At 33.4% G+C, this 10,000-nt stretch overlaps 1 protein-coding gene across 4 annotated transcripts in view; it reads right to left on the bottom strand.

Annotated features, from left to right (window-relative positions):
* The window catches only part of LOC135226442 (protein bowel-like), a 134,011-nt gene that overhangs the window by 28,415 nt on the left and 95,596 nt on the right, over positions 1-10,000 (bottom strand). The window contains exon 1 of one of the 4 annotated variants that reach the window (XM_064266005.1): positions 3,929-4,263. The exons of the other annotated variants lie outside the window; for them this stretch is intronic. The gene's annotated coding sequence lies outside the window, so the exon portion shown is untranslated. Of the gene's footprint in view, positions 1-3,928; positions 4,264-10,000 lie in introns of those variants that run through there. 4 annotated transcript variants of the gene reach the window in all.

The following is a 10,000-nucleotide window of genomic DNA, read 5'->3' as shown; positions in this document are numbered from 1 at the left end:
ATGTATGTATACAATATATAATCTTCAAATCAAGTACATAATTAAGGTTGAGTGGAGATGACTTAAAAAATTTGTACTCTCGTTTTACAAAAACAAAACTCTCTCTCTCTCTCTCTCTCTCTCTCTCTCTCTCTCTCTCTCTCTCTCTCTCTCTCCTCACAAGGTGAAGAGGATTAAAAACTTACTACACAGACCTCCTCTCCCCCCCACCCCCCCCTCCTTCTCTCTTGCATCATAAACATGCCCACATGCAGACAATTATCCGACACATCAATATACTTATACCAACAAGCACCCGCATCTCATACAAACTATGAAGTACCGATTTGAATCGTTCAAGGCGAAAGGAGCATAATAAGCTGATAGGAACATTTGACAACATGCCCTTTCTTCCAACAATAAAATTTGTGAGTTGTCAGTGGAACTGAATACACACACAAATACACAAATATATATATATTATATATATATATATATATATATATATATATATATAAATTATATATATATATATATATATATATATATATATATTATAATATATAATTATATTTCATATATATATGTATTATATATTAATTATACTATATATATTTATATATATATATAGATATATATATATATATATATATATATATATATATATATATATATATTATTATATAGGTAGATAGATAGACAGATAGGTAACAATACAACCAAAGGTTTTTCTCAACAAGAAACGTTACGTCATCTGTTCACGGACAGAACCTTCATTTTGCACCTTTCAATTTCCTTCGACCGCGAAAGTGTCAAAATAAAATTCTCCCGAAAGAGAAACTCTTTCGATCAGGGTACCTTTAAAGTTATAACTCCTTTGAGGACGAATCGAAGAACCACCCAGGTATTGTGTAATGGTAATCATTAATTTTGAATAAACATGCCAAATTGCCAACTGATATTAAACTGCCTACCTTCATCAAATTGTCAATTTGTACATGGGCCAGGCATCGACAGATGTTTGGAATTAGATTAATAAAAATGATTACAATTTAACAATTTTATGAATGTTAAGAAAAAAACAATCGTAGTTAAATAATCAACAATAAAACAGGTTTAACAAATATTAAAAGCTAAATATATTCCATAACACCATTAAGTACATTAATAATTATGAATCGATACACTACATGAATAAAGAGAAAAGCAGACTTGATACACAAACATATAAAATATACACACTCATTTTTTTTATTATAAAAATATACTAACAAATGAATATATAGACATTCAAACATCTTTAGTCCGGAACTAAGCTAAACGTTGTTGACCTTTTCGTAGTTTAATATGTTCACTATGAATCTCTTTCCTTGGGGAAAAATTACTGTCTGCTAATGTTACAGAGGATTTCATGAGTTTGTCAATCATTATTCTGACTAAAAGCGAAAGCCTCCATGTTTGCTTAAGGCGAAACATTCATCGAATTGGAAATCTAGGGCAAGTTCTGGTACGGTATGAAAACGTGCAGAATACTGCTTAGCATTTATGTTGAACGTTTCGACGCGCTGTGGATGACCTTTCAGTGTAGAATATATAGGAATTACGCAAAGGCCAAGCGCTGCAACCTATGAGGTCATTCAGCGTTGAAAGGGAAACTGACAGCAAGGAGGTTTGAAATGTGTAATAAGATGAAAATCTTGCAGTTGCATTATGAAACAATTGTCAGGGTGGAAAGTCAGATGGAAGAAAGAGAATATGAACGAAGTACAGTAAAAAGTAATGAAAGGGGTTGCAGCTAGTGGGGGACGAAAGACGCTACAAAGCATTAATTAATGTCTACAGTGCACCCATGAGTTACACTGACGGCACTAGCCCCCTACGGAGTAACGAGCTGTAGAAGTTTTCTTAAAATAGGTTCATCCATGATTGAACAGCTGATGGCTGAAGTACGAATTAAGTGTATGGTATGTGCGTTCACATAACAAACATCTCTATTTCTCTTTACATTCACAAACCAACATAAACACACACCTGCCGCTGCGCATCTGACGACTTTACTAGTGATTTTTTTTACCTAGTAGTTAGTTGGCAATAGTCCATTGCAGGCACGATAGAGAAGTGTGGAAGGGTAGCAACCCCATCCTGAAATCTTTGCTGAGAATTGGAATGTTAACGATTTCTAGAGCCACGTTAGTTTTATTTATATATATAGTATATATATATATATATATATATATATATATATATATATATATATACTATATATTTACATATATACAAACATATATACACACACACGCGCATATAATATATAAATATTATATAATATAATATATTATATATTATATATATATATATATATATATATATATACATATAACATATACAAATACACACATACACACACACACACACACACACACACACACACACACATATATATATATATATATATATATATATATATATATATATATATATATATACACCTATACACGTGTGTGTGTGTTAGTGCGTTTGTGGATATGCTGCACGCATTCGTAATAGTACAGGCCTTTTTTTTATTTCAAGAAATAAATAATTAACTGTATATTCAACCAAAATGTATGAAGAGGAAAAAACGTTAAAATTCCTCTTATCATAAATTCTTTTAAAATAATGTATTAACCAATATGCATCTTAACTCACTAACAGTTCTCGTGCATTTGTACAGCAGAGGGGGTACACGCATGCAACTATCTTAACAGGACATCAAAATGTCTCCGAAAGCGTCCATATATGGCTGTTATCAAGTCTATAGGCATGGAAAGTTCATATTTCAAAACACTCTTCCACCACACATGCACATATAATCGTACCAGAGAGAGAGAGAGAGAGAGAGAGAGAGAGAGAGAGAGAGAGAGAGAGAGAGAGAGAGAGCGAAAGTTTGTTTTTGTATATGTAAGAAGTCCATAGACATTACTAGCTTTTCTCAAATACTTACAATTTATATACGTAGATGGCGAGGAGAGAGAGAGAGAAGAGAGAGAGAGAGAGAGAGAGAGAGAGAGAGCGTTTGTGTTTGTATACGTCAAGGTGCATATACATTAAACGCTTTCACCATTATACAAATATTATACGTAGAGAGAGAGAGAGAGAGAGAGAGAGAGAGAGAGAGCAGTCAGTCAGTCTGGGAGCTGAGGTAATAAAAGTTTAGAGCAAGAGAAATCTGGTTGAGTGAATTCATAGTCTAGTTCTTACTCGGGTTTTGTTGGAAAGGGATCGGTGGGTGGGTGGGGGTTGGTTGGGGGTGGGAGATGGCGGGGGAGATTGTAGAACAAGATTCCAGATTATCTAGAAAAATTATTTCTGCTCGACTTGATATCGCAAGACTCTGTAATTACGATTGAAGTGAGATTGTAATCTTTAAAGACTACTGTGTTATATTCATTATAAATTACAACAATCGCCGTAGTCAATGCCTGGCAATGGACTTGGAAAATGACAAATATAAAAATCCCTCCTTGGTAAGGCACGGGTCATTATATTCAGCGACTCGGGTAGCAATGTCAGTCATGTCCGATTCCTTGCACTTGACTGTGACCTCCGCCTTGTTCTGCGCTCCTTCCGCTGAGACTTTCGATTTATGAAAGTATTTGCGCGATAGAAAATAATGCAACATTCTCCCAAAATGTGTAAAAGAATTAATTCTATTACTTGTACGTCAAAATCTTCTAATGATTCTTAATCCTTCTTTACCAGAAACAAAGCTGACAAGTGTGACAGGGCTTCGGCTATGAAAGAAACTATTGTAGGTTACTCGACGTGCTCTCCTCATAGACGCGAGGATCTTTTCATTTTCAAGGCTGTCCCAGTATTCACCTCTTCAGCAACTTAAAACCAAAATGTATCCTTTCTGTTCCTTCTACGAATAAAAAAACACAACTGGATCTCTGACTTTAAGACGTACCTTTGGTAGCTATTAGACGCCCTTCAGGTCATTTTCTCGGGAGTAGGGCAGCAGCATCAGCAGGTGTTGCTGGTATCTCAAAAGGACACCCCGTCCCCAGGTCCCGACACACCCCCTTCATAAGAAGAATAGTCTCAAAAACCCCATGTCAACTTTCTGGTCATCGTCAATTCGTCTCCGAATGCAGAGCGCGCGGCAATTCAGGTGTGACATATAGTATATGGCAGCATTCTGCAGTGTTCCAACGATACCGCGATCAATCGTAGTAACGCCCGTTTCACTTGGCAACGGCAAAATTAATGTTTTGTGCGCGGCGTTGCTTGAGTGACGGGCGCCAACGACACGGACCGAATCGCCCTAAGGCCAAGAACTAGGCCACTACAACTCAGTTTCGTGGGCTGCGGTGGCTTGCCGAAAAGTATAGCACAATTTAAAGTATTCTCGATCAGTAAAAGCTCTTTTCTCATAAAAGCTTTCCTTTCAGCGAACGGCCCAGAGCATCGGAGAACTCAAAAGGAAGCTTTGGGTTATTATTAAAATAATAATTAGTTAAAAGCGACGAGGCACAATGCGAAAAACAGCTCCGCAGCTTAGGGTCAGACTTGCAAATTGCAACGCGCTTCATTTAGCCCGACAAGATGAGCTGAGGCTGTGGAGAGCGGAGAGCACCCAGAGAAGAGCAGAGCGAGAACGCACACGCACAGACACAGTGTGCGCACATACATACACGCGCACACACACACTCCATATTCGCCCCAGATACAGACACGACTGAGATCTTAAGGAGTCAAGGTAGAGAGGGAGGTTGGTGGCCAGGGTTGTTGCTGCTTACCAGTACTACTAAGAATATACTCTGTCTCTCTATCTTTCTCTTCCACCCCGCTCCTGTCCTTTCTCTCTCTTTCTCTTTCTCTTTCTCTCTCTCTCCCCCAGCTCCTCTCTTCTCTCCTCTCTCTCTCTCCACAAGCTGTGTAGTCACCTACCCTTCCTTCCTCCTTTTTTTTTTCTCTCTCTCTCTCTGAAAAATGCTCCGAAACGAGGAGCAAGGTGGCCTTGGTACGCTCCCTTTAATTCTCAGATTGCATGACCACTCACACCAGCTAACCTCTATCATTATACTCCCTGGCAATTTTTCCTCAACTGTGCAATATTTTCTTCGTTCTGGTAAAGAAGAGAGGAATGGGAAGATGCTGCCCTTGCTAACGTCCCTCTCTCTCTCTCTCTCTCTCTCTCTCTCTCTTTCGATAATGACACGTTAGGAACCTTCCTTTTCTTTTTCTTACTGGTTTCTGTTGGAGGGAGACAGTACCGTAATTTCATAACTGATGGGCATTACTCGCCTGGAATCGTTGCTTTAATAATAATTATTCTTCAAAAGCGATTTGATTGGTGGCGTAAATTTGGAATGTTGGAACCGAATCTAATTACGAACGACATTTCGGAATTCGCAATTGAGAAATGTTTAGTTGACGTTAGTGAACGTCGAAAGACTTCTTTTTACAATACAGAAGTAGAAAAACAGAAAAATTCACATCTCAAGGATATGAATTTGTTGGTTCGATGGTTCGCGCCCGTGAGCCGACAAATTTCTTATCGACAAAAAAAATTCCCCTTCGGTTAACATAAGAAAATATATTAATTCCGAGGTAGAGCGAATTAGATATCAAATAACATTAAATTTTGTAGCTCGATGTATGTATATGAATCACGGTAATGGGATATGACATATATATAATATTATATATATATATATATATATATATATATATATATAATATTTATTAAATGTATGTATATATATACGTATATTGATATATATATACATATAATAATACATATATATATATGTATATATATATATATATATATATATATATATATATTATATATATCTATATTTATAAATGTATGTATATATATATACGTATAATATATATATATATGCTGTGTGTGGGTATGTATAGTGTCTGTGTATACCCGTGTAAATGTATGTATTTATGTTTGTATATGTAATATATTATATATATATATAATATATATATATATATATATATATTATATATATATATCTGAATCCCCCTCTGGGTGAACCCACTGCACAAATAACTCTCACAGCATCAACAGCCTTATACGCCTGCAGAGAAGGTTATTTCCATACATCGTCGAACTACCAAACTGTACATTCACTTCGACCATCACTTTAATCTTATCCGAACACTCATGCTTCCTGTCTCTACATAAAAGCAATGGAGCCACTCCAGGTGTCAAAATGTTTATGAACAGAGCCCGAGTCTCGAATTCAATAGCCACAGGATGAATATATACAACAGCGACCTTAGTTTTGTTTCATCTCAGGCAGATTCCGAAACCCTTAATATGAACGAATATTAGAAATAGTCTATCAAGAAATTGGCTTAATGATCAAAGTCACATTCAAATCCCTTCAGGCATTTCAGGAAAAAGGAATATATGAAACACTATAACTATTACTATAGGTAGGAATAAAGCACAGTGTATGAACTACTGCACCTATTAATATAGTCAGTAATGAAATACGAGCATGTAAAATAAGAATTAGGAAGAATATCTACTGTAGCTCAAGAGACTAATATATTCCATTCTCCAAAATTACTGTCGTCATTTGGACATTTCTGTACCACCGTCATTGTCTTCTTTCCTCTTTTTTTCGTTTCCAGAGAGCACCCTCTGCTACAGTGGTTAGCGTCGTGGAATACCACTCAGAAGTCGCGTGTTTGCGTTTCCCCCATGATCAGTTATTGCTGCACTGTGGGTTAGGAAGCTTGAATTCCAAGGCAATGGCCCCTGTGTGCTTATTCCTCATGGATATAAGTTTCATCTACTGAATTAATAATAATAATAATAATAATAATAATAATAATAATAATAATAATAATAATAATAATAATAATAATATATGTGTTCAGAAATCTGTAATTGTCTAGCCTCTGCAAGATCTTACCAAGGTAATGATTTGACCCTAGCAATTATGTATGTATGTATGTATGTATGTATGTATGTATGTATGTATGTATGTATGTATGTATGTACGTATAAACAATAGCAGATCAAGCCGCCACAGCAGTTAGTGAATAGGACTAAAGTACCCCAGGCAGAACTAAACACCTAAACGAAAGAGAAACATTAAAGAATGCAATAGCGAGTTTACGAAAGTTAAGAAAATATGCAACACAGCTAGTTATTTCTTTCTAAATCTTAAAAAAAAAATTCTGACAAGGCAAGTTCAGGAGCTAACAACAACAAAAATAATAGCAATAATATTTGTTTCAGCTCATGACTATATAAAGAAAAACGCAGCAAGAACAAAGCAAATATAAAGCAAGTAATAACAGCCAAATACAAAACAAATAGTAATAAAACAGATACACGATACACCATCAAGACAATATTACGGGAATGGCGAAGTACGTTATACTGATACGAGACTTTTGTGAGATATTTTAATCATCAGTAGTGAGTATTGTTATATAAAGCCAAGAAGGAAAAACTAGGAAAAATTATGTCAAACAAACTCCTTCCTACTCCAAACGAATTACGTAATAAAAAATTATGTCAAAGAGCAGATCTTACCCATATCAACATTTGGTAGTCCACGGCCCATTAGCAAAAATCTTACTTTTTAAAATATTACCTAGTCAGTAGCACATAAATGAAGATCTTATTTCTTTTATTATTTCATAGTCCGTATTAACCAATTAAGATCTTATCTTTTTAACATTTCTTAGCCAGTGGCACATCAGTAAAGATCTCATCCTTGTTAACATTTTACACTCAGTAGCACATCAGTAATGATCTCATCCTTGTTAACATTTTACAGTCAGTAGCACATTAAAAAAAGGTCTTGTCCTTATTAACATTTTACAGTCAGTAGCACATCAGTAAATATCTCATCCTTTTTAACATTTTACAGTCAGTAGCACATCAGTAAAGATCCCATTCTTGTTAACATTTTACAGTCAGTAGCACATCAATAAAAATCTCATCCTTGTTAAGATTTTACAGTTAGTAGCACATCGGTAAAGATCTATCCTTGTTAACATTTTACAGTCAGTAGAACATAAGTAAAGATCTCATCCTTGTAAACATTTTACATTCAGTAGTACATCAGTAAAGCTCTCATTTTACAATCAGTAGCACATCAAAAGAGATCTTGCCCTTTTAAACATTTTACAGTCAGTAGCACATCAATAAATATTCATGCATCTCTGTTGCAGTAAAAAAGTCAAATGGTTGCTTTTGTTGCTCTAAAACTTTGAGTGTTAAAAATTCTGGTCTTCAATTCTCGCTAATCAACGAAGGAAAGCAAGTGAGAAAATAAACACTAGGTTTCACAGCAGTAATATGAATGTCTCTGAAGATTCACCCACGAAACTATTTAAAAACGAAGAAATGACTTAATTTGAGATAACGTTTAGAGATTTTTAGTATAAAACTTCCAAAAATATTATTATAATTCAGGACGAGATTAAATTCTTATCAGGAACAAACCAAAATAAGGCCTTATATATTATATATATCTATATATATATATATATATATATATATATATATATATATATATATATATATATATATATATATATAGAAATATAATATATATATTATATATATATATATATATATATATATATATATATATATATATATATAATACACACAAACACTAATTTATATATAAAATATATAATGGTAATGTATATGTATATATTATAACATATATATATTATTATATTATATATATATATATTATATTATTATATATATATACATATATATATATATATGTTATAATATATAATATATGTATATATATGTATAATTATATATACAACATATAATAAACACACACACGCACAACACACCACACACACACAATATATATAATATATATAATATATATATATTAAATATATTTATATATATTAATATATATATATGTATATATATATTATATATATATATATATATATATATATATATTATATATAATATTAGTATATATATATATAGTATACACGTGATGATGTATAAACAAACAACATACAGAAGAGAACAAGAGTAGTGTCAAACACAGACGAAAACAAATGAAGAGAGATAAAAGAGAAAACAGGAGCTATGTTGTCATGACCGGTTACAAAAACACTTAATTCCCCGAGATTTCTTAAGTCATCATGACGTCACACGACAGGAGCAATTGTCTTGTCTGTACACCCATTGTTTGTTTGTATTTAACTCGTGATGTCATGCAGGAATTAGGCCGCTTGCGATGAGATAATGAAAGCCTTATCGTGTGCAAAATATAAGTGAAGGGGAGTATTATTATTATTATCATCATTTGCTGGAAGAAGACCTTCATTAATACGGGCTTTATTGAAAATAATGGCTATTTCAGCCGCGTTTCTTTTGTAGAGAAGTTTCTCTATTCTTCTTATTACTGACATTTCTTCTGTACTCAAATTGGCTATTAAAATGCCAAATTGGTGATTCATGTAAAACGTGGTGTTTATCAAACTGAATATATTAAACAATATATTCAATTTGACAAATACCACGTTTTTACATGAATCCCCCATTTGGCGTTTTCATAGCCAATTTGAGTACAGAAGAAAAGTCTGTAAAAAGAAGAAAAGAGAAACTTCCTTACAAAATAAACGCGGCTGAAATAGCCATTATTTTCAATAGAACCTGTATTGTTATTATTATTATCATTATTATTATTATTAGCTTTATTTGTTGTGGAGGCTCTCATAATTATTTTATTATAAAGAAATTGTAGCTACTGTTGACTTTTGAAATTATTGTTACTGTCAGTAGGGACATTATCTTTATTCACTCATTATCAAACTGAAATTATCAAAAAAAAAAAAATAAGCATAGGAAAAAAAATAGATATCACTATTAAATCGATGCATAAAACTGTTTACACAATTGTATAAAACCAGGTAAAGATATTTTGTGAAGCCATGATTACGCATAAGAATATAAATTTCAGATTTGGAAAAAAAAAATGACATTCATACTGCCTATGTATTA

The sequence above is a fragment of the Macrobrachium nipponense genome, chromosome 14 (assembly GCF_015104395.2).
Source record: "Macrobrachium nipponense isolate FS-2020 chromosome 14, ASM1510439v2, whole genome shotgun sequence".
NCBI classification, from domain to species: Eukaryota; Metazoa; Arthropoda; class Malacostraca; order Decapoda; family Palaemonidae; genus Macrobrachium; species Macrobrachium nipponense.
Note: the sequence above shows the minus strand (reverse complement) of the source record. Positions and strands in the feature narration are given on the sequence as shown.